The 25,091-nt window shown below is 44.5% G+C and overlaps 1 long non-coding RNA gene across 2 annotated transcripts in view; it reads left to right on the forward strand.

Annotated features, from left to right (window-relative positions):
- The window catches only part of LOC106017510 (uncharacterized), a 290,171-nt gene extending 265,539 nt beyond the window's left edge, over window positions 1–24,632 (forward strand). For both annotated transcript variants that reach the window (XR_011810904.1, XR_011810903.1), the window contains 2 exons: window positions 12,153–12,313; window positions 17,806–24,632. This is a non-coding gene — a long non-coding RNA (uncharacterized lncRNA). The remainder of the gene's footprint in view (window positions 1–12,152; window positions 12,314–17,805) is intronic.
- The last annotated feature ends 459 nt before the right edge of the window (window positions 24,633–25,091 follow it).

Here is a 25,091-nt window from a genome sequence, read left to right on the forward strand (position 1 = left end):
TCCTCTAGCTGGGTGTGCCACGTGCCGATGCCTTCTGCTCCTGTAAAAATAATGGAGTGCAGAGAAATACCCACTGAAACGATGAGCACACCACCAAACTTCCTGCCTCGCACGTGTTTCTTGCCCATCTCAGCCCAGTGAATTCTGCTACAGCTGCTAAAGCTAAAACCTGGATGTGTTTATAAGTCACACACAGATGCCTCGGGGCATCTGACAGGTTGCATGCCTGCTGATGCAAAGCTGAGAGCTTGGCGCTGACTTTTTGGGACCATACTTGGTGGTTATTGGTAGAAGACACTGTCCAGCGCTCCATCCCCACACCCCACTGCTGCATGTGTAGCTGCGATCCTGTCAGAGGTGTGCTTGGATATTTTATACATTTACTTTATAGGGAAAATACGTTCTGAATTGTAAGGATAAGGAGAAAAATAATCTGTATGTTTCTGGCTGTAGTTTGTATCTTAGCTCCTAACTTTAGCTCCATTTTTTCCCCATCTTTCTTTTCCCATTTCAAACAAGAATGCATACAGGGGTTATTTGGAATTGGTATGCGTGTCTTATATCAGAAAGATTAATTATTCAGAAATGTTCTGCTTATAAAAATACTCACTTACAGTGCTATGGCTATATCAAGAAAGCTTAGAGCTGGCACACAGTAGAGTTATTTGCACTTTTGAGGCTATTTATAGCACCATAGCAATCCAAAGGAGGCCCATAACACCTATGTACTTATTATTCATCGCATACACACTTATTACATAGGTATGCATGAGATAAAGAGAGAGATAGATTTGCACAGCACAATGCTTAAGCTGTGCCAAGGAAATAAAATTCCATCCCTGGAGAGTCTAACTGCGAAGGCAAATAGGGTCTAGCAATGAAATCACAGATTATGATCGCAGCTAAATGGCTTCTTTGAGCGAGGAGATGAGTTGGCGTATTTTCCCTGGGAGGCTGCCTCTGATATGCATGACATTATAAATAAAGAGGCATGAGCCAGATGCCAAGGATGTGAGCCAAAGCTGATAAAAGTCAGTGGGAGTCCCCCAGTGTCAATAGGTTTCAGAGTGGGCCTGTGATGCCACGAGCTGCCTGAAAGGAGCTGCTGCAGCCTTGCACCCCACATCTCCCTTGGACACTGCTCTGGTGTCATCGCCACAGGGTTCGGATGCCTCATTCATTGCCCTCATCATCCTCCACCATCCCCATGAGGAAGTATTCTCATTCCTGTGTGGCAGCACAGGTGCTGCAGGACAGCTTCTTGAGACACCTCCACCTGGATCAGCAGGAAGGGCCTGGGGGCTCCAGGAGGAACCCATGCGTTACATTAAATCCTTCTCTGCAGTGCGGCTGGGAGGAAACAGTGCAATGATTTCATGGCACCTGCATCTGTGTTGTAAGCCCTGATTGTACAATGTGAATATCTGAGCATCAGTCCTTCTCCGAAATTTAAACCAGACCACGCCTAGCAGAGGCAAAAATACATTTTGGCATTCACCAGGTGGCAGTTTATGTTAACTGGATCCAGCATGAAATCTGCTTGCCTCCACCCAGTTGCTTCCCAGCAAGCTGGTGAGGTATTAGATAAAAAGCTCATTTCAGAAGTACATTAATTTTCATTAGGGATTTTCTAATAAATTCCTTCCATGAGAAAGGTACACAGGGGCTTTCTTTGTTGAAGAGGGCAGCTCAAACTGCCTCTTTGCTCATGGGAATAGGTGGCGTCCCTTTCCTTACTCATCTGTGAGGTTTCCAGCCAAGAATGGGGACACAACTAGCCAGAGATGAGTCCACCCAACTAAAGTAATGTCATGTCATTGGAAAATGTTCTGAAAATGCTTTCATTGGATTTGTGTTCTCTAGAAGCAGTGGTTTGTTTTTTTTGTTTGCTTTTTTTTTTTTTTTTTTTTTTTTTTCACAGAGGATGTTCCCACTTACAATGAGCCTGTGAACAGATCTGCTCTTCTGGATCCACCTTTTCCTTTTCTGTCATGTTCCCCAGTCCCTAAAGTGCAGGCTCCTGGAGTTAGGATAAGTAAAAATATATATTCACTTCTGGAAAAAATAAAATAAAATAAATATTTACAGCCACTGCAAGAAGATTTCTGCTACCTCCAGTGTGCTGGGGGAATTTCTGTGGAGATCCCATCAGCCTTAAAGCTGTGCTGGTCTGGCTTTCCTCTAGGCAGCAGAGCTCCTTGTACGTGTATGTAATTATGGGCATAGATTATACTCCATCCTTCTTGTGCCACATTTATTCTTTAAATTAAAACAATGTGTCACTGTTTTGTTGCTTTTTTTTTTTTTTTTTCTTTTTCCTTTGTATTGCTCTATTCCAATATATATCTAGATAGATAATGTGTCCTCCTCAGATTGCATTTCAGTGCGTTGGAGGCAGCACAGATTTTATGTTTGTTTTTTTCAAGAGAAAGGCTGCTTATTGCCTGGTGGTTCTAGTTGACTTTTTTCTGAATTTCTTCTGGGATTTACCTGGCCTGGGAAGTACACAGAAACACACCCAGGAAAAGGCTTCCCTGCCTCCTATGTGCACGCAGTCCATCTTGTCAGGATCAGATCTGCCTTTCTCATGATCTCGCTGGTGGTTTCAAGTCATCCTGTGATTAATTAGCACAGCTGGGTCTTTCCTCTCTTGCCATTTCCCTCTGGTGACCGTACCTTACCAGACTGCCGTGGTGCCCTGAGCAATGCAGCTTTCATTTGGGCTCTGCTCTGTGCGTCCCCAAGCCTCTGGGATCCTGGCATGTCCTCTCAGCTGCTCCACAGCCACAGAGCAGGAAAATGAGGGCTCCCCAGGACCGGCAGAAACCCAGGGGCTCTTCCCACATTTCCCAAAGCTCCCTGAAACAGATGCAGTTCTGGAAAACAGTTGAGTCCTACGAATCTCCGGTTTTCAACAAAAAGCCATTTGGTCAGAGCATGATCATCCAGCTGTACTCAGGACACAGCTTGCTGCTTTTATGGATGCACATATATCTTTTAGGGCTCGAAATCAGCGTTGTTTTTGTCTTCATGTGTAATGTTTGACATATGATGTAAATTTACTTTTACAACGTACAGACATAAAAGCTACTGTGACTTGGACTTAGAATTTATTGATTGTAGAAAACCGACTACCAGGTTTGTCGATTAACATTTTGTTAAACAATGGGAAAGAAAGAATCAAAATATGCGAGGGCAAATTTTGCACTCCATAAAAGTTATTCGGTCTTTTAAAATTTCACTGCTGTAACTGAGCAATGGGGTTTAACACGGCTCTCCTTTGTAATTCTTAAGATGTCCTCAGTAGCCATCTACTTATCCATAGGATCAGTTCAATTACTAAAATTTCTTAAATAAACACCTACATGCCCAAGTGGTAAGTTATGAATTTAACAATGATACAGCAAGAATTGCCTTTTCTCTAGTACAAAAAATCCTGTGGATTTTTTTTGCAAAAGACTAGAATGAAATGGCAAACTAAAGGACAGTCGGATGGGGAGCTAAGCCTGTGGTCGGGCAGGTTTGTGTTCCCACAAACTGCTTCTTTGCTTTGCTTTACACCCACACCTTGTGCAGTTAATGGCACCCTTTTTGTTCAAAGAAAGAAGAGGGGACACAGAACCCCTCTGCTTTGTCCTTTTCTGTTGCTGATGCTTGTCTTTGGCTCATACCTATCGATCCTTGCTAGCAAAACTTTCAAACTGTCCTTTACACATTAAAGAAGTATTTAACAGACAGAACCTGGCCCCTAGCTGTTATCATGGCCAGGTTCACAGAGAATTTTCTAGCCTGACTTTATAATTCAAACCATTTTCATACTGCAAACACATAAATAAGGAAGCTGAAGGTATTGAGCAAGCCACGCATACAGCTGAGTGAATGTGTTTTGCTTAAAAGTATCATTAAAGCAATTTCCCATAATGTCTGGCAGGGAGTAAGTTTCTTTTAATGATTTTATTAAAAAGTGAATTAAAGGCCAAAGGTTGCTTTCCTACAGCCCTTAATTTCCTGTTGGAGTGCCAAATGCTGTGTGCAGAAATTGCTCGGAGCAGGAGACAAGGAGCTCTCCCGCAGGATCAGCCCCCAGCGAGGCTGTCAGAGCTTCGGCTCAGTGACCACATGCATGTGCAGGTCTGCTCTCATGGTGAAATTCAGCATCAACCAACACAGCCACAAAAGCAGGTAGCTATTGATAGCAGATACAAGCCTGCAGAAGGGGAAAAATGCAGTACAGACTCAAAACAAGGCCTAAGTTTTCCATTTAATATCTGGGATTTGATTTTCCTTTCCCCGACATTAATTTGTAAGTGCAGGGAGGGCAATACAGAGGACAAGCGGGTCCTGAAGGCGAACTTGTCCTTGGCATAGCTGGGATGGTGACACGAGTTTGCGTTTTTGTTGCATCTTTATGCAACCTGAATGTTGCCAATGCTTTATTTATGATTTGCAGTTTAATAAGCATGTGCAAGTGCTTTGAGGTGAAGAGCTCCTGGTGGGCCAGTCCCTCTGGAGAAGCAGGGCCACTCGCAAAGAAGCAACCAAACTAATGCAGCAAGAGTAAACCAGTAACAGAATCACAGAATCACAGGATGTTAGGGATTGGAAGGGACCTTTTAGTCCAATCATTTAGTCCAACAGGCTACAGTCCTTTCCTCCATGGATCTACGCATTTCCCAACGCTCCTGGGAGAGAGCATACAGCATTGACAACACAGATAACGGGTGCTAAAGATCAGAGGCTAAGAGCTGGAGCTGAGAGATATTTTCTGTGGCATCCCTGTATTTGGAAAGCCCAACAGAAATTCCCTCTTGGTGTACAGGAGACCTCTGTGAGATGCAACTTGCACCTTTGCAGCCTGGCCAGCTATTGGCAGCGAGCAGCATGTCGGTAAAATTCCAGTCTTTATAAAATTCTTTAATAAAAGAGCCATAATTTACCCCACTGCAAGAGCTATAAACTGTAATTTAATAATGTGTTTGTAAGGGGATGGCTTTTTAATATATATATATATATAAAGTTTTATTATTATTAAAGAAATGTAGTATATAAAAATTTCTAATTGCTGGGGAAGCAACATGATTATGATTTTCAGATATTTAGTATAGGTAAATCACTCTAAGGAAGGGATCTGAGTTTTTATGGTGAACTCTTGCACTACAGGTCTCCCATTAAGTTTTCTGGGAATACTGTTCACAATCTTTACTATGCATGCAAATCACATTGAGCATGGGAGCTTTTATCCTGCTCTTATGGTGGATTCACAAAGGTAGATGGTATTTCTTTGCACGTAATATAAGCATCTTTCAAGTAAAAGGAGTCTATTTGCCCCAGGACAAGTCTTCATGCTTTGGGATCTTGGGCATCTAGGTTCAATTCCCATAAACTGACCTCAAAACATCAGTTTTATGATTAGTGCCTGGAATGGCCCAAACTCTCAAAAAATCTCAGGCCCAAGGCAGGCGTAGCTAGGCAAAAACATGCAATTTCTGCTCAGTCTTACTGCAGTCATCTGCTCTGACACAAAATAGGATTAAGAATCATATAACTGCTTCCAGCTAATAGGTTTAGGCTGTGGTTCCAGGATTATTAAGACCAGATCTGTGCACTACCAGCTCGCCCAGGACTATAAATCTAATGTGGATCAGGCATGGACACATGATTGTGTTTTGTCAAATTAGCCGAGGGACATGATATGGAATTTATACCAGCTTTATACTTCTGTGCTTGCTGCACCCCTGCTGTGGAAAGGCAGAAGATAGCTGGTCCAAGATGAAGTTGGATACTAATCTGCTAAAAAAAAAAATGCTGTTATAAGTGTTTTTTTTAGGGTGCCTTTTTTTTTTTTTTTTTTGACAAATGTGAACCCGTTAATTAGAGCTTGCCTATGCTCTAGCAGCATGATGCTCATCTGGCACACGGCACTGGTGGTATGACACCACAAATCTTCCAGTTGGGTGCAAACCACAGCCTTAATAAGAATTAGCACTTGTGCGCCTGTCATGTACCTAGCCCCTGAAAATTGGAATCTTTTTCTAGGGCATCATTTCCTTATCACATGTTAGGGGATCAAGAGGATTTTGCTGCTTAGTTGTACGCCTGTGACAGGTCTTTAATCTTGAAAAAACAGCATATTACAGAGGTCTCTCGTGCGCGTTTGCTACAAAGCAGAGAACGCTCAATTTTCAATGCTTAGCTTTAAAAGCCTAAAAGGAGATCACATTCCCTCATTACTGTGGTGATATATTAAATATCAATCCTCGGTGTCATTGTGGGGTTGGGACTGGAATCTTACCTTGCCAACAAGTGGAAGCAATGGGTAGGGCAGTGTGAAGGAAATAGCATGGCTGTAATATCTCTGTCCTTGGCTGGAAGGTCACACATGGTAGCACATCACACACACACACACACAAGTCTATTTTTCTGTTCTACATGATTTTTTTGTGGTGGGATATGATCTCTGGTGTGGGGATATGGACAGGACATTAGGTCAGGGAGACAGGGGTGACCACACAGCCCAGCCACTGCCACTGAGCAGAGGCAGGAGCAGGACCAGTGCAATGTCTATGCACAATGGGGAAAGGGGTGAAAGGGTCACAGCTCTTCAGTTTCTGGGTGAATCCCTGCTGAAGAGACTATTTTGTTTTTGGTGTTGGATAAAGAAAATAAAAGATCAGAGTGATATGATTTGGAGAGGAGCAATCACAATAAATGAACATGGGATCTTTCTAAAGCAAGGAGCCCCATTCTACAAAGCACATTTGTTTTTGCCAAGCCTTTTCAGGAAGACACAAAGCAGGTGAAGATTTGCTCCAGGGAGGCCACTTCAATGTGCTTGAGCTCTTCCATCATTCCCAAGCAATACTACAGATGAGCTTTTCACATTGACGTGACAAATCACAGCCCCCCGAGTTGCTGCTTCTATGCTCGAATCTCTCCTTTCACCTACAGGAAAGCCCTTGGTCCTAAGGACTTCTGCACTGTCATACATGAAATACATCAGCAGCATGTCTGCTTTGGATATCTGTCTGTGTTAGAAATCAGGAAAAGGTGAAATCCGGAGGGTCCTAGGTGCTGTGTAAGGCCTGGAGGACAGGATTGACACTGGAGTGTAACTGAAGTCAGGCTCTGACCCTTGGAAATACACAGCTAAATTCTACCCTCATTTTCCCTCTTCCCAATCCTCCCCGGTTCCCTACATGGCTGTTCTGTATTATGATCCCTTTAAATAAGCAGCCTGTCATTAGCTTTTATCCTAGTGCTTGCTCAGCCGGACTAAAGTCTAGGTCTCTTTGTTTTTAAGACTTGCATGGTGTGTAAGTGCCAGATGTTTCCCATCTCTTGGCTCTTGGTGAAATAAACACGAACTGCCATAACCTTCACCTTTCAACTCTTACATTACCTATTCCTAAAGTACAAAAAATGGATGTGTGTTTATGCTGTTAGGCTTTGAACTACCTTCCAGGTTTATGTCAAAAGTCCTATTCTCTAGGCAAAGATAACATATGAGAACGAACCTTGGTGCTGCTACAAAATTCACCTTCTGTACTAATGAAGTGGTAGTCTTCACGGAGGAAAGTAATCTGGGGGGATTAGCGGCCGTGTAAAGCTGATCTGACTGTCAGGGCACAAATTGAGTTGCTCAGCTCCAGATTTGGCACTCCTGGAAAAGGGGAGTCTCCCCATGGTGGCAGCCCGGTTGTTTTATCTGGAAGTACTGTAAACAGGCAGAGAGTCCCTAGGGATTTATCTTATGTGTCATGGCTTGTTGCACACAGAGTTAGTCCCTTCAATGTATTGCAGTTATCTTTACAACTTTCCCCCTCCCCAGCAGAACCAAAGCTGACTGGGAGGGGTTAATAAAAGGATTTTCGTTACTAATAACAGCTCATCTACATTCATCCTGGAGTTATTTTTCTTCCCCCCCTTCTCATTTTGTAAAATTTCCCTTGAAGGCACCTGGGTGACTTGGCTTCTGGGGAGGCACAGGGGTATTTAGGATTTCATGCTCACGTGTCCTAAGGGAGAAAGGGGAATGCATTGCCCGGAGAGGCTGGGGCCAGCTGCCTGATGACACACGCTCAGAGCTGCCCAGGAAGGAACCGTCCGGGTTTAGGTGTCTCATGGAGAAGTCACACAGCGGCTCTTCCTTTTTAACTTGATTCAGGAGCATTGAGCAATTGCAATTAAATGAGAAACAAATGGTGTAATTAAGATTGCAAAAGGATTTCAACTAGAATTCCAAGTGAATTATGCAAATAGGATTTTAATTTGCGTTAATTCATGTCTTCCCAGAAATAAATGACATTTTCCTTTGGGGATGGCATTTTTTTGTCATGGTCTCAGCTGAAAGGTGAATTAGCAAGCACAGAGCAATGAAATACTTCAGCCGCTACTCACACATGCATACAGAAAAGAATGAGTTCCCTCACTGTAAACAGACTGTTTTTTTTTTCCCCATCTCAAGCTCAAAACCAGTTTCCCTGGAGATCAGGGACGTTCTTGCTGAGGGTAATCATCACTGAACTTTCTTTTGCATTCTGAATCATCAGGATATTCTCCTTGTTTTGTTTCAGTCCCCAAGCCAAGTATTTAGAGATCATCTATGTAAAAGAGTGCCAGTTTTAGTATGGCTGTTCAATCCATGGAGATAAGAGAGAAATTGTATGAAACCAGAGCCTGAAGGATGGCTGTCTCCAGGCACTGGTGTGTCTCCGCAGAGCTGCAGAGGGCCTGGCCTCTTTTATGACCTCTTGGTGCATATTTCCTTAACTAAGTTGACTCAGGATGCTGGGGTCACTGAAACACAAGTTATTTCAAAGGCTGCACTGAAGTGTACATGGCATGATCTTCTGTAAATTCATACTAAACCACAGCCCTCAGATCAAGAAGCAGTTACTGTTATTTCTGGGTGGGAGTGAGAAAACAGCACACTTTGTGCATATTCTACTCCTCATTGTGTGTGCTCGGACCATTCAGCCACTTATTGCAGGTAGGTTGGAGTAAACTCAGAAGTGTCAGCCATGGCACATACCCAGGTTCCTTGCTGAATGACAGCTTCCATCATTTCCTTATCCCTCATCAGTGTCTGGTGCCTCTATGTCTAACCTCCCATCTAAAAACCTATATATGGGTTTAGAAACAACTCTTTCTGTAAGTTAACCTTGAGCAAATCACGCTAGGTTCTAGTGACACTGTAAAATGCAAGGAAAAAGTTAACACTGAATTATTCACCTAACGCCAACTGCTCATTGTCTAGCACGGATCTTATTAGAAGTCACTGTAATTTAGGATATGTAAATGTGTTTCATGTATGTCACGTTATGTTACATAAGCATAAACATATGTTTAAGATATCTATACGGGGCTGCAAGAATTTGTCTGTATCCTTATATTCCAATGACCTCATTCCTGCTGGACAGTGTTTTACCTTACTTGAGGTCCCCACTGAACCTAACGACTTATGTCCACTCAATATTTCCAAATATTATGCTGGGTAATTATGTGCCTAACTACAGGGTGTTTGTTTTTTTTAGTTTAGATGATGCCTTAGATAGCTTAGAACATAAACAATGGAGAACCCACAACCTCTTTAGGCAACCTGGTCCAGTGTCCATCCATCCATCCTCACTTTAAAAAAGTTTTTATTTATTTATTTTTTTTTTCCAAATGGAAAAAAAAATACCGTGTTTCAGCAAGTGTAATTTTCTGTATTGCAATTTATGCCCATTACCTCCAGGTTGTTAATGGAGTTGTTAAGCAGTACTGGATCCATTATTAACTCCTGTAACACTGTCCAATGCTCATGCTGCCCCTGTTAACTTCCTGGCTACACCATTTGTCCCACTACACCATCACTTAGCTAAAGCTCTTTGCCCAGGAAGTCAGTGATTACTTTGATACAAAGCAAATAGGTCACAAAATCTGATATTTTAGTGAAATCAACAATAATTTTGCTCAAATAAAATGGTATTTAATTTCCTTTTTGGCATCTTCCTTGTATACTGCAAAAGCAGAGCAAAATAAAACACATTCTGTTTATTTTTTTTTTTCTTTTTTTCTTTTTTTCTTATTAGATGAAGGCAGTAAATCAGAGTTATACATGTTACCTCAGTCAGGAGTAAAACCATCACCTTTAGCATTGGTTTCAGTAAAAACACAAACACTTCTGCAGTCAAAAGACAGAGTTTTATGGCTGTGGTTCTTTGAAACAACTAATAAATATTTGTTTGCCATTTCTCTCTGGAGCAACTGTCCACTCACTAATTTACACATCGCCAAGAGGGCATTTAACTCTTGCCTGTAGGTATTAAACCCTATCCATTACTATGTCACTGAAAATACAAACGGTCTGGAGGTTGGGAAGTGCTTGGAAAGGAATGGGAGCTAATGGCAGGTCATCCCAAAGCACAGCTCAGCATCTCTCAAGAGCCTTGTGGTTTCTGATTTGATTTAATAGTGGTGTTTCTGCCCTAAAGATTGTGGGCAGCGCTGCGGGACATTCTTCCATAGCTATCACTGTCCAGCGGAGTTGTCTAATGCTTGGCCTCCACATTTCTATATATTCTTCAGCTTTTCTTTGCCCTCCTCTTCTGCTGTCACACCCTGGCCAGAAGCAGTCACTCTCACTAACATTATTTGCCTTATCAACAATGTGCACATATCCAAGTTACCTCCTCAAACACTTCCAGATTTTAACTGTGTGAATCAAGAGTCTGAAGGCTCTTCTTCCAGCTTGTAAATCTCAGCCTGGGAATCAGGTGTCCTGCTCTTTCCTGGATTTATTTATAAATGTACATCTTAGGGTTTTATGTGTTTGTGTTCTTTGGAAACCTCATCTGTTTCCCTGGAGTTTTGTGCTTCATCAGTTCCTGTCTCTGGGTCCCTGGTTGATAACCTGACTTCTAAAAGCCTGTGAATTAGCTGCCTGTAGTTGTTTGTTTGTTTTCCTTCCTGTTTGGCCTGAGAAACCTGCTCTCCATGATGTTTGCTACTAAAAACATTAAGAGACATGCTCTTGAGCAATTTACTTTTGTTGTAGCTAATTACAGTCCTCCCTTTTGAACCTCTTTATGTCACTCCTCTCTGCTTCTGCCCAGCCCTTGCAACAAAAATTTCTTTACAAATTTAGCAGCTGAGCCAGTGCATTATAGACAGAAATAACAGAGCCTTTGCATACATGAGGGAGTTCAGGAGTACACACAGGTGGGCACCATCCCCTGCTGGGGAAAGCCAGCCCCCCCCTCAGGCTGGCTTTACACAGCTTTTGCAGGTGGTCCCAGGTCACCCCAAGCTGCCTGTCCCCATTTGGAAGATGCCATCGGTATTTAGGCAGTGTCAAGCACCCAGGGCTTAGCGTAACTCTGGGACTTCACCAGATCCTCTGGAAGTGAAAAGAAAATGCAAGAAAGCTGCAAACGTGAAATATCTGTGTGATCTGTGCTATGGGCTGCTCTCACTGGTGTCTTAGACAGGTGGGGATGACTTTGTAGGAGGTACAAGGAGGAAAGCTCTCAACCAGCTCCTTTCACACAGGGGTCACCCTGAAGCCTCCTCCAGCTTTACCAGCAACGTCCCCAGCAATGCCAATAGCAGCCATCAGCATGTGCAGTGGATTCCTGTGCCTGTGAACAAGTGTAAGGCCTCGAGCAGAGCTATGGATAAGCCTCATGCCATAACACCCAGCCCTGATAAGTGCTTGTCCCAGCTCCCTCCTGCACTGCTGGACACCAGCCTTTCATTCCTGCATGGACATCGCGGAGCATTCACATACAAGCACTGCTAAACACTTGAAAGGTGACATTATTTATGGCTTCTCAGACTGGCTTCCTTCTGCTACTGACTTATGAATGTACCTATAAGCTCAAGAACACGCATTTTTTTCCAAAGGACGAGGCCTATTTGAGCACGGGAAGCCATCTCCCAGGCACCAGCACTTGGCAAGCGAACCCACCAAGGCCCAACAACAGCCCACGGGCTCCAGATTCAGTCCGTGGCCCATCACGTTTTGTCAAAAAACACCAACACAAAGTAAAATAAAGCAACATTCGTTATGATTTTTTTTTTTTTTTTATAGCTCCCAACTACTGTAAACTGTGGAGGAATAGAGCTGCAAAGCTGGCCATTAAACTGTCTGCTCTTTCCTGTTTGAACAGGGCCTCTCCAGGGCTTTCTCTGCCTCAACCACCGTGGGTCAACCTCCAGGAAGGAAGACGTTTCTAAGGAAACCGCGGAGGCCTTCCACCAAGGTGGCTGCATGAAAGCGCTGAGCTGGTGAGAGTGACAAAAAGCAGTTCATTGGATAACGTAGAAAAAGGTAAAAAGTTATTGCACGCAGGCTGTTTTTATAATGAGGCCATTCAGGCAGAAAATCACTTTAAATAGGCAGTTTGTTTCCACATTGCAGAATTATTTTCGTCCTCCTCTTTCAAGGGGGAGTTTATCTAGGCACGGTGGTGTATAAATAATAAATAGCCCTGGGGGCGAGGCATTTTTACTTTTTTTCCCCCCACCTTGTATCCTGTTGCAGTTGGTCTCAGGCTGCAAAATGAATTTTGTTTTCTAAAATAATATTATTTACTTTGAGTGCAGTCCTCTGCGAGAGCCCATGAATTCTCCTCTGCAGTTGCAATGTCCCCAACCAGACAGGAGCATTTCAGCCCGGCATTTTTGCTAAATGGCTTTTCTGTGGGTTGCCGTGCAGCTTGCTGGGAGGACAGGTAGAGGCCCATTAGCTCACAGACCTCCAAGAAAGCTGTGTGTGTGCATCCAGTGTTTGGACCAGGCACTCGTCTGGTAAAATTAGTCCAGGGATAACCCTGTGGAGACCAGAGATGCAGGCTTGCCATAAGTGTGGTAAGGTGAAAGAAGGAGGTGGCAGCTGACACGCTGAGAATACACCACTTTGAGACTCTCTGGACAGAAACAACAGGTTCATTTCTTCTGTTTCCTGGGATGTTGCACATCTCTGAGCATGTTTCTGACAGTAACTGCCTCCAGCAACACAACCAGCAAGACCCAAAGGCCATGCCAGGCTCTGCTTCTCCTCCCATGGGGTCTCATCCTGCCTTCTGGGAGCCTCCAAGCTGGGACCCTGTGTTGGCATCGGGTAGGTGAGAGTAAACCTGCCATCAACACCTGCTTGGAGGAGCCAATTCAGGGCCTGACCCACAAGCCCAGCTCTCCTCATGGATGGAGGTGGTGCCTGGTGGCCCTGGGGAGATCTTAAGCCTGGCTTGACCCTAATGGGATGGGAGGGAGGCTGGAGAGGCTGTGGTGCTCACCCTCTTCACCATTGCTCTTGCACAAGTTTTGGGGGTTGTTTGGACACATTACTAATGGATTTACGCATAGCATTCTCCCTCTCTTCCTCTTTTTTTTTTTTTCTCCTACCACCCTCCAAAAAACCTCAGCCCTTCCCAGGGACTGGCAGCACTTTCTAGTCAACAAACCACATTTATTCTGCTCTGTAACCTCAAGAGGCTTGGTAGGCCTGCTGGGAGAAATGGCAACCTTAGCTTTGGGATAGTGTCAAACACAAGAGCTCTTGGTTTGAGTGTCAAGATAGCTCAGCTAGGTATGGCACTTGTCATTTTCTTGAGACAGAAGCTTGGGTCTTGCTACTTCACACTCCAATCTAGGAGGGGAGCCCTTGTTAAGCAGAGCAGAATTGGACTAAAAGTTTAGGAGCCTCAGGGCATGAAAAACTGAAATTCCCTTATCTAATTTAGTTGTAGCCTCAGGCTTTCCCTGAGTGCTTGATAGGAGAGAAAGGGTGTGGGGGACCTGCTTCTTTTCACCTCTTCCTTGGTTGCCTCCTGTGCATCATCAAGGATGAATGATACTGAAAGAGGCAAGAAGAGAGGATTTGGGTATGGGAAACTCAGGGCTTGGTGGCGAGTTCCCAGAAGGATGAAATACACTGCAGGTGGGCTCAGGGACATAACCAGGACCTGCAGTAGGGAAGGGTGTATTTTCAATGAGCTCAGGTGAAGAGCCTTCATCATGTGTGCTAGAGAGGTCCAGTCATTATATCAAAAGTTTGGGCCCAGGAGAAATAAACAGGAATAGTTAAGGAAGGATCAGCCTGAAATGATCCAGACATGCAATAAAGTCCCAGGTTGCTGAAGGGGGAGGGAGTGAAATTCCTGCTCTCCTCAAAGCGAGTGAGTGATTAGCTCTAAAAGCCATGTGCCAACGCTCCTCCACGGCTGCCGCTGCTCAAGATAAAATAACAGGTCATCTGTTGGAGCAGAGGTCCTTCCAGACTGAAGTCTAATTTCTGTGCTCCAGGGGCTTAAGTGCTGGTTCAAAGGTCACCAGGCAACACCAGTCGCCGAGCAAGGATGAAGCTCATTTTCAGTAAAAACAGAGCCCGCAGAGCAGGACCCCGCGCGCAGTCAATCACATGCGGTGCGTGTCTGCACAGTCTCAGCGGGGAAGAAGGTGGTTGGAGATCAATAGCGTAGACACGCGGTGCCAGAGCAGATGCTGGTTGTGTCGCTGGCACAGAGATAGGGGCCTACCCTCACTCACGTAGCCAAAAAGCTGGAAGCGCAGACCTGTAGAGTAAACTGTAGGGGTTAAAGATAAGGCTGAGGGAAGAGCCACAGCTGTGTTCACTTGCACCAAAACTCTAGGACTTCATCCAGGAGACATGCTGTAGCTTCATAATTTGTGCCTTCAACCTGCCTGGTTGATGATCTTTATCTCAGCAAAAGATGCTTGCAAGTAAGTGAAGATTTCACTGAGCTCTTCAAGCTATGCCCTCCCCAAAACTAATGTGTGCACCTGAAGCACAACAGATATTCAAGTCTTCCCTGGGTGCTTGGCACGGTGGTGCCCCTGTCCTTACTGGAAAGAGTGTTAGCTGAGTCTGGAGCTGGGCTGGCAGAGAGAGCTAAAGCAATGCAAGGGTATCACCATGCTGGCCTAGAAAATTTATTTTATTTTTATTTTATTTTATTTTATTTTATTTTATTTTATTTTATTTTATTTTATTTTATTTTATTTTATTTTATTATTTTATTTTATTTTATTTATTTTATTTATTTATTTATTTTTTTTTTTCTCCAAACAGCATGGAAAAAGATGCACATAAAGCAAAATCATAACCTCGAACCCCTTCATCCACTGGGTAAGGAGATAGGGAGAACCACCCAACAATTCAATGTGGTACTTTTTTTAGAGGGCTGGGTAAAATATGTAAAATTGAAACTTTGGGAAAATAAACTAAATAGGATGCTCAGGAACTTATGGCCTGTTTTGGACTAGATGCTAGTCCATGTGTCACCTGGGCATTGAACTTTTACCTTGTCCTCTAAACTCCTTGTTCGTTGCTTTTCTTCTGGCAAATCAAATATTTGCAGTCCGTGATTGCCCGTAGGAAAAAAAAGGAAAAACAAACAAACAAACAAACAAACAAACAAAAAAAAAACCCCACACATTGGAAAAGTCTTTTCCAGAAATAACCCACAAAACCCAAGAACCAGCACCAACACGACTGTAACACAAAAGCTCCCAGGGGCCTGCTGAGGTGCTCTACAAAGCATTCAAGTATTTAAAATGTTTGCTCCTGGTAGGCACTGAGCGCCTTTTTTCCATAACAAAATGATCGATTTCACAGCTTTCAGCCAAAAGCGTCAAACAATCAAGCAGCAGTTGTACCTTAACAATTGCTAATATCTTTCAGCACCTAATGAATCTATGCAAAAAGGGCAGGTAAAGGATAGAAACAGTCTGCAGTTAACTCCTGCCCTCCCCTTGCAAAGATTTTTATCCCCTGCCTCCCAGTCTATGTTTTTACTGAGTGGCAATTAATTAAAAAGATCAAGATAGAAGAAAGATGGAAACCTTATTACTGGTGTTATATTTCCATACTAGTTTTGCCCAGGGAAAAAGTTTCCCAGGAGATTAGCTAATAGTTAAGCTATTAAAGGCTTCTAAACTGAAAAGGTTATTTGCAAGGTCAGGCAACTTTACTAAGCTGGTAGTTTCAAAATTATCCTGGGTTCCTTTACTAATTCATCGATCAAAATGACACGTTTTAAATTACAGATGAAAATGGAACAGATTTAAGTTCCCGTCATGTAACCCCTGCATGAAAACTACACATTACAAGCTTCTAACTGTAGTAATTTTTAAGTGAGAATGAAACATTTGTTCTTATTATGAAGTGCTGATTTACTACAAATTCACAAAGAGCTGAACCAGCCTTCACGCTGAAAACACAATCTGCCCAGCACCTCTCAGATGTTTTGAGCAGTTAATGCAGTATTATTTCCCCACTAGCTTTAGTTATCTTTCAGACTCCCTGTCTAAAGATAGGGATGCAGTTCCATAAGATGGGAAGCAAATACATGGACATGTAAAGGAGGGGTCTTTTCATGGATTTGCCAGTTTAAGCAGTAACAAAATTTCTTTATGGAAAGCCAAGAGATCTGCAGGACACGGCTGAACTCCTGGGACCTGTCTACCCTACTCGGGTGGGTGTACAGGATTTCCAGGCCAGCTCTGCCATTCAGCTTTGGATCTGCTTTGAAATTATATGTAATACGAGGATTGTTATTTGTGGATAATTCCAGGCTGGGCACAACAGTTACTTTTGAAATGTCTTGCTTTGGAGAGGTGAGCATCTCTGCCAGGCAGGGGTTTGCAGAGGAACTTGTGCTCAGCCTTCTCCAGAAAGCAGGTCCTTCGATGGAGTCTCACGGTGGTCACCCAGAAACAGGTCATTATTTTGAAGTACAAAAAAAAATAGAGAGGGAGAATCCTAAGCATCAAAACCAGTCCTAGCACAGAGGATGGAGATGTTCTCACATCAAATAAACAACTTCCAGCCTAGCAGGGAACAGCCGGGAGGCCTGCACTGGCAGACCTTGAGGCTTCTGCATCCTGTACACAACCCTGGAAGCTCCCAAGCGCCGCATCGCCCCCGGAGCCGTGCTCCCACGTCCAGTTACGTGCTGTCAGAAATATGCGTGCCATTTCACCGCCGGCTGCCTCAAACCGTCCGGTTTTGTGGGCAGCAGCGGCAGTGTTGCTTTTCTTTCCATCTGGCCCCTCTGCGTCCTCCAGCAAAGGAGTCAGCACTTGCGGCCGCAGCTGTAGCAAAACCCATATGGCGAAGCTTGGATCATTTTCTTTCCCAGCCGAGGCATCTGGATCTGTGGCTTGTTCAGCTAATAGCCTCGCTGGCAGGGCTGCAAACAGCTCCAGAGCTAAATAGGCATGGGGAGGCTCGGGGAGGAGCTCACCTGTCCTACAGGGCACTTTTCATTCCTTCTTTTCAAAGGATGTGACTCATTGACATAAATTTCATGGACATCCAGTGAAAAACGCTACTGGATAATAATGACCTCCTTTCAAAGTCTCTGCTATTGTATGTCCTACTACTTCAAGAATTGCTTCTGTCAAGATAATGTGTTTATAAGTTGTTTTCTTTTTTTTTTTTCCTTTTTTTTTTTTTTTTTTTTCATCATGAATCAGTTGCAAAATATTCCGGCAGCAGGACATATGGAAATAATATGAGGGTTTACTGCATTACACTTGAAAGTGATCACTTAGAGAGTGTGGGCAGGACACTGTTTAATGCCTGACTGCCCAGGCTTCACCAAGAGGTGATGCACAGGAGGAGGGGAACCCAAAGCTCCTTGGTCTTTCATCTTTGGGGGATCACTCAGCCATTGTGGCTGGAAGTGTATTTGGTGCTGCTCAAAAATCTCTCGCTGAACTTTTTTCCAGGGAGGACGTGGGGTTTGGTTACACGAATGCCATCTGTGTTTTCAAAACGTTTGTTTTTTCTATCAGAAACCGAAACCCCCACCGGTGAACAACCCGGGTTTCTGGATCCAAAGCCTGACAAGGGGATTTGTAACACCAGCGAGCACAACGTCACCCATCACAGAGGTGTCTCCTGAGCTGGCACCTTCCTGCTGCCAGGGAGCTGAAAACGGGAGGTGAACGATGACACGAGCGGGAGATTTTACCACTTTCCTGCTTCTATGCATATCTACTGTGACTGAACTCCCTTTCTCCTAGACAAACTCCACCCTTAGGAACATTATGTTTTATAAGATGGGGTAACAGACCCACAGCACCTCTGTTACAGACCAGCTGTAGGAGCTGACCGTGGCTCTGATCATTGTGTGGTGACTCTGCAGCAGTGTACAATGAACGAGGCATTACCCCAGGCAAGCTCACCTTTACTGTTTCGGTTTTTCCTTTTCTGTTCTGAAGGTGAACTCTTGCACCCACGCAGAATTCAAGGGGGTAAGAAAACGCATCAACCGAGCTGATAGAAAAACAGTCCAGATCTATGTGGGCAGAGAAATAATCTGCTTTGCAGAAGGGCTCAAGCAGAGGGTGGAAGAAAGAAGGAGAACAAGAAGGAAAGACAGACATCTGCCATGCAGCTCCGGCACTCGCAGCAGAAGCAACGTGTTTGTTCAGACCAGAGCACATACTTGTTTACCCAAGCAGTGCTGCTGTCACATGCCGCGCACCAAACAAAACTCTACATCAAAGTCTCCGAGCACTTGCTAAGCAGCAAGCATGACCGTTTGTCATGTAAGGTTACATACATGCTATTTCACAGTGGAATGCAGTACGTTGTGCTGGAACACAGTGGCAGACGCCTCCAAACATGCTGAATGATGGAGTGTTTTTGTGCTGGGGGAAAACATCGGTTAGCTATTACACTGTGACCATCAGGCTTGCTTTTGTTTCTTATTTAGGTCTCTCTGCTGAAGTTGTGACATCACAACATTTCTCACTTGCAATCTCTTTTTATAATTATATATATATTTATCAGGATGCACTTTATACTGGCACCTTTCTTAATGTCATCTCTGTGGTTCACTGGCTCAGCCTCTGGAACAAGAAATGGCCGAGCAGATGCGTGTGTTCTGGGTGAAGATCATGAAGCCTGTAAATTGCAAGCTTTCTTTAGGAGACAGCATGTGGGTTATTATTAAAGCAGAAAACATATGTGAATAATTGAGGAAAAGGATCCAGCATTTAGCTCAGAAAATGTGAAGTCAGCTTGCTGAGAATAATGTATCTCTGCATTTTGACCTGTTGCTGACAACAAATATATTTCACTATTACCTGGATAGCAATGATTTTTTTATTTTTTTTTCCCTCATCTAAATGAAAGCCAGTTGAGAGAAGCTGGCAACAGACAAATGATGCTCATTCCACCCCTGCTTTTACTTAATGGCTGATATCAAGATCCTCAGCATTCACTGGTGACATTAGTATTAAAAACATATTTCTTATCTGGCTCTTTTATTCCTACAAATCGAGCATGGAAATAAATCTGTGCTGATGGAGCAGTGAGCACGCAGCCGTGGGAAGGAGGAGGGCTGGCCCCAGGCCAGAGCCCACCGTGCTCTGCACCTGCCTGGTGCTCACCAGGCATCCTCTTCACCCAAGGACCTGCAAAATCCTAACCCTTGAGGGACCCAAATGCAATGGACCCCACGGAGGGGGTTCCAAACTCAAAGGATAAACCCAAAAGACCCTGTTCAAGATGACATGGAGGGCCCCTCAGGTGGTTTCTCTCTGCTGGCATTCTGGGAGCACCAGGGTGGTGGGCAGATGATGCTCGAGGGGATTTGCAATATATATATGTGTGGATATATCAATATATCCATATGTCAATAAGTGGATGCAAGAAATAGCTAAGGGCAAAGTAACCCCTAGTAAATTCTGTGTGGTTGTTGTTCTGAGCAGCATTTGGTGCGTGCGTGATATATGACCCACAAGCATCATCCTCCCCGGATCAGGTCTCTAGGATTAAAATTATATGATGAATTAAAATTTCATATGAAATTCTAGTTAATTGATCTGGTGAGTGCTGGAAAACATTACTCCTTTTCCCTTTCATCCCCAGAAAGGCTTTTATTGGGGCAGATGAGTAAGTGTTTCACAGTCTTTTCCATTATGGAGGAGGGATTTTTAACCACAAGTGTGGATGAGAAGAAATGAAATTTCCTTACCAGGTTGGCTTAAGGTACTAAAAAATACCGTAATGGTTTTCACTGTCATAGAGGCAAGGTAGGACAACACAGTGAATCAGATGAAATTTAATGACAAGTGAAAATGTCAGCGTTGTTTGCATTAACCAAACATGAGTTTGAGGTTATGTTTCTCCTCCAGTTTATCTGAATTTCACTGTTTATTTTATTATGCGTCCTTGGGGCATGGACAAAGCTTTACCTGATTATCTGGAGCCAGCAAAGAAAGACATAACTTCAGGCTTCTTAAGATCTACAGATGAGGAACTTTGGAGTCCCGGCAGTGTGTGCAGAAATGATCAGGTAACGGCCGTGGGGGATAAGAGTATCTGGTGACCAGTTCTAACATTCACAGGAAAAAAAAAACAACCTCCTAACGACACCACCTAAGGACCAAATGGAAAAAGACAGAGGGCTGGAAGGGGAAGGAAATCACAGAGTGCCTCTGTACTTGGTGCCGTGTCAGAGATGGACGGATCCTGTTGGTTTTCTCTTTGCAAAAGGCTTAGGTAAGAAGATGCTGGGCTGTTTAGCTGCAGGAGATGCTGTGCACTGGGAGAGGAATCCCATCGCACTCTGCTCAGTGGAGGTGAGGTGTCTCTGGGATTCAAAAGCAAACACTGAGATATTGAAGCCTCTGCTCTGCAAGCTGCCTGGGCTAGCAGGCAGTAACATGTCCCTTCGCTTCCAGAATTCCCCCAGAAAATAATGTGATGTGGCATCTTCTATCACTGCCTTTTGCATTCAGCTCTGCCAGGACAACATGGGTCAAATTGATCATATGAGACTGATGAGGCCACCGGGTGAAGTTTGGGTGAAAACTGCTTCCAGATTTAACACCAGCTTTGCCTTTGTACTCCAGCTGAAAGCACAACTGTATATTGCACGAGCATAAGTAACGCAGGAAGGTACTAACCACTTTGGAGCCAGGGTTTTTATGCAGTTTTTGTTTGTGATAGTTTTAATTTACTGCTGAAGTGAATCTGAGACTGATAATTTTTATGATTTTTTACTGAGAAAAGACATTAAGCTACTTACTTTGGCTGCACTTCCTACCCTGCAGAAATTATTTATCCAAGCACAGCAGCAAAGTGGGTCAGGGGAAGGATTAAAAAAAAAGAAGCTGCCCACAAAAATCCTGAATCCCTTGCAAAAGTTGGATTAAGGCTCAAGATACTGGATAAAAACCACTTGCCACCTTCTCCATTTCAAAGGCAAGGTGTCAGCTCAGGCAGTGACACAAAAAGGCTGCAGTTTGAGCTGCAAAATCGCACTCCCATGGTCTGCCAAGCTAGCCACAAAGCCAGCAACAGAGAGCAGGATTCATCTCTCAAAGCTGCTCTGCCACTACCTCAAAGGCATGTAAATTCCAAGGAGCGAGTCGCTTCCTTGACTCCATGAAAACAGAGCAGAGAAAGTGCTTGGGAAATGTGGGTGAGCATCAGTGCCCATGAGGAAGAGGGGTGGAGAAAGGAAGAGAAAGCTTTTTCTTCCTTTTTTCCTGTGTTTTCTACCACTCAAGCTGAGCTCAAGTTGCAAAAGACAAGCAACCTAGGATTGAAACACGAGAGGAGCATGCGGGCTGCCCAACAGCTTCCAGTAGCTCAAGGCTGCAGCAAAACCTTGGGGCAGCTTTGTGCTCCAGGAAAAGTCGGCGTGGTGCAGCTGGGAGGGCTGCAAACCACCTCCACCTCCTGTGCAGGCAAAGCAGGTGATAGCATTGTCGGGGGAGGCCCCGGACCAAGGAGGTGAGACAACCACGGTGGGATTTTCAAAATCACTCCGAGCAGAAGGAAGTCTGATCTCACTGAGGTTAATCAGAGTTTTATTCCCGGTATCAGTGGGAGCATCATTACTGGTGGTAGAGGCAGGCAGGGTATGCATGGGGACAGTGTACACCGGATGGGATGCATCCGGGCAGGCTGGATGTGCTGTCTGCAGGATCCCAGCCCTGCCAGGAAATCTGGCCTTGATTAAGCCAACAAAGCTTGTTCTTACGAGTGACACCATCAGCGGCCTCTGTGGGCTATGTGGGCCATCTCAGACAGCCCTGTGTTTGCTGTCCTCCTCTCCTCAGGCTCCAGGAAATGTCTCCAAATGCCAAGCCCACGAGTGGAAAAGGAGGATTGAACCTTCAGCTGGAAATGCAGGTAACTCTAGGGCAAGGAGACTGGTGTTTGCAAAATAAAATTCCAGAATGACTCCAGATTGCCCTGATGAAAGCCAGATTTGTTGCCTCACTTCCATGTAAGTCAGCTGTTAGGCTGCTCCTTTTCCTTAGGTGTTTCTATGGCTACTTAATGAAGCCCTCCCAGCAGCTTCTCACTTGAGAAGCAGGAATTTGGACAAGTTTGAAGAGCCCTGGGAGGGGGGCAGGGGGTAGAGGGGGAATAGCCGAGTAAATCTGGCTTCCCCTCTGATCATCCATCTGCCTTTCCCGACACAATAGACATGCTTTTGGTTTCCATGAAGTGATTGGAACCAGAGGTGAGACCTGTGGCAAACTGGAAAACATCGCTCGGCTCATCCCATGCGAGCTTTCCTCACCGAAACGTTTCAAAACCAAGCCGTGTGGCACGGAGCCGCCTCAGATTGCTCACAGATGTCAGGATGAAGCGAAGAAGTTCATATCCGGCTGTGAGGGAAAGGTCACCGAGGAGCACAGCTCGTGGCAGTCTCCGCAGGCCCACCAGACGTGACGAAAGGGACATTTGCCACGCAGGCAGCACATTTTGCAACTCCAGCTTCTAGGGTGAGGCTAGGTGTAAGTGTGTACTCAACCTTAGCCACCCTCTGCCTTCCCAAGTGTTTTCCCCAAGTCTTTTTTCCCCTGACTTTTTTGAAGATCTTCAAGGTGGCTGATGTCTGACGTGGCTGATTGTGCAAACGCGGCGTGGCAGACGGTCCACATGGGAACACGTGCAGCTGGAGGAGCCGTGGGGTTATACATTTTGCAGTGTTTGGACTGTTTGTGTGCGTAGCCTGAGTCAGCAGGCTGTGTTTTCTCCCAGGCAAGAAGAGATATTTCATGCAAGCTTCGCCATCCTGTTCTCGTTTCCTGTGTATAAGAAATGACCTGAAGGCGGAGAAGGAGACAATGCAGAAAACTGCAGCGTGTGAAGGGCACAAATAAGCCAGGAACATTTCAAAACAAAGCTTTTCATCATCCGACTTATTTAGCAGCAGAAGAGTTGGGGAAAAGGAGGGGGTTGCTGGCCTGCTGTGGAGACACTGGGATCCAGCAGGGAAAGGCAGTTGTCACTTAGCCACAGCGAGGAAGAGGAAGCCAAATCTTCCTGCTGGAGCAGCATGTGCACTGCTCTGGGGCTGGGTGATGCTTGGGGCAGGGTGACCAGCTGGAGAGAGGCTCTGCTCAGCCCTGCAGGGTTATGCAAGCAAGTGGCTGCTTCTGTGCACCAGGAAGGCAAGGAGGTCCCATCGCCATGGCCGATACGTGTCCTGGATCATCCCCTGCACAAGGGTTTGTGGATTCGTTCCTGAAGCCTGTCCTGAAGACAGGGGTTCAGGAGATTTGAAGACCACCGAGTGCCTGTGCCTCTGCCAAAGCAGCATATCCACAGCACTGTGGCACCTGTCACCACTGCTGTTCCTGATATTAATCTCAGCACCCCTCCTCCTTCCACTGCATGCACAAATCCTTTAAAAATCCAGTTTTCAGGACATATACATTCTATTTTCTATAAACAAAACAACTTAAAAAAAAACATTGATGACATACATCAGCGAAGCACTTTCCATTCCTAGAAGTTACTCTATAAAATTCAGCTCAGCGTTTGAGGGTCTGACTGTCTAAAAGGCTAACACACAGCCTGACTGTGAGCCAGTCAAAGCTCAACACCTCTGAAAACTCAGCCTCGACTCCTCTGGGAAGCAGAAGTTGAACAGGCCACATGCGAGCTACCGGAGTCCTCCTCTGGAGGAGATGCAGAGCTGCTATCTGGATCACACATGGCTGGGCCCGTCCTGGTGGAGGCTTGCAGGGCTGTGTGTTTCACCCCGGTAGTCTGGCCTGAATTTCAGCCAGGAATTCATGTTACCGAGGTCTGGAGCTGACCTCTTCTGCTGGCAAAACTTCACCCCATCAGCGACTCCTTCAGTATTTTTACCCTTCTTCTTGTATGTGCCTGTTTCGAGAGTACTACAGATCAGGAACTCTTCCTCGGATGAATTGCTCCATGCCCGGAATTTGTCGCTGCTTTGGGTCAACAGAAAAAATGACTCCAAACATTCATCATCATTATCGTAATTATTACTGTGATTGCTGCTCTTTGCCAGCAGAAGTTTCTCACCAAGTAAATACCTGATAAACTACCAATAAATATGGTTTGCTTCCTGTTTAAAAAAATAATTTCCAACAGGAATAGCACGTATTTCTTGTTAACTTGGCTGGTGTGGGCTCAGAGCCGTGTCCACGTGAATAAGTGGCACACTTGTATGAGTACCAGCACCAAGGTCTGTATAACGCGAGTGAAAACAGCAAAAGGTAAGCGGGAAATAGATGTCAGCAGTGCTTCTAATCATCATGGGCCTCCTCTGACACATGTTTTTAATTATTAAAAAAAAAAAAAAAAAAAAAAGGAAATAAGAGAAATAAAACCAGTTATGAATAATCTAATAAGCTTACCAACCACCTGCGAATTGTGGCTTCCCAGCTGCACAAAATCAGATGCAGGAATATAAAACAGAGCATTCTCCGAGGCAACACACATTCACATTAGATGCACGTAATGCCAAAGCTGCAGAAGAAAAACGCATTAATGCCATTTCTGGCTCATGGTGCACATGCCACTCTGTAAAAGTATCTTGGAGGAGTGTTTATGTAAGGAACAGAGAATCTGCTTTAAAGTCAAAGGTGGAGGGGGGGAAGATGGAAGAGGGAAACCTGCTCCCTGGCATCATTTCAAATGAAAAAACGACATCATCAACAAAGTCCCACATAGCATTAATTTGAGGGATTGCAGTCCAGCAAGCAAAATTACTCAAGAATAATTAAGCATGTTTCCTTGGTATAAAGATATTCAGGAGTAGGTGCTCAAGCAGAGTTTGAGGCGGCTT

The sequence above is a fragment of the Anas platyrhynchos genome, chromosome 8, assembly GCF_047663525.1.
Source record: "Anas platyrhynchos isolate ZD024472 breed Pekin duck chromosome 8, IASCAAS_PekinDuck_T2T, whole genome shotgun sequence".
NCBI classification, from domain to species: Eukaryota; Metazoa; Chordata; class Aves; order Anseriformes; family Anatidae; genus Anas; species Anas platyrhynchos.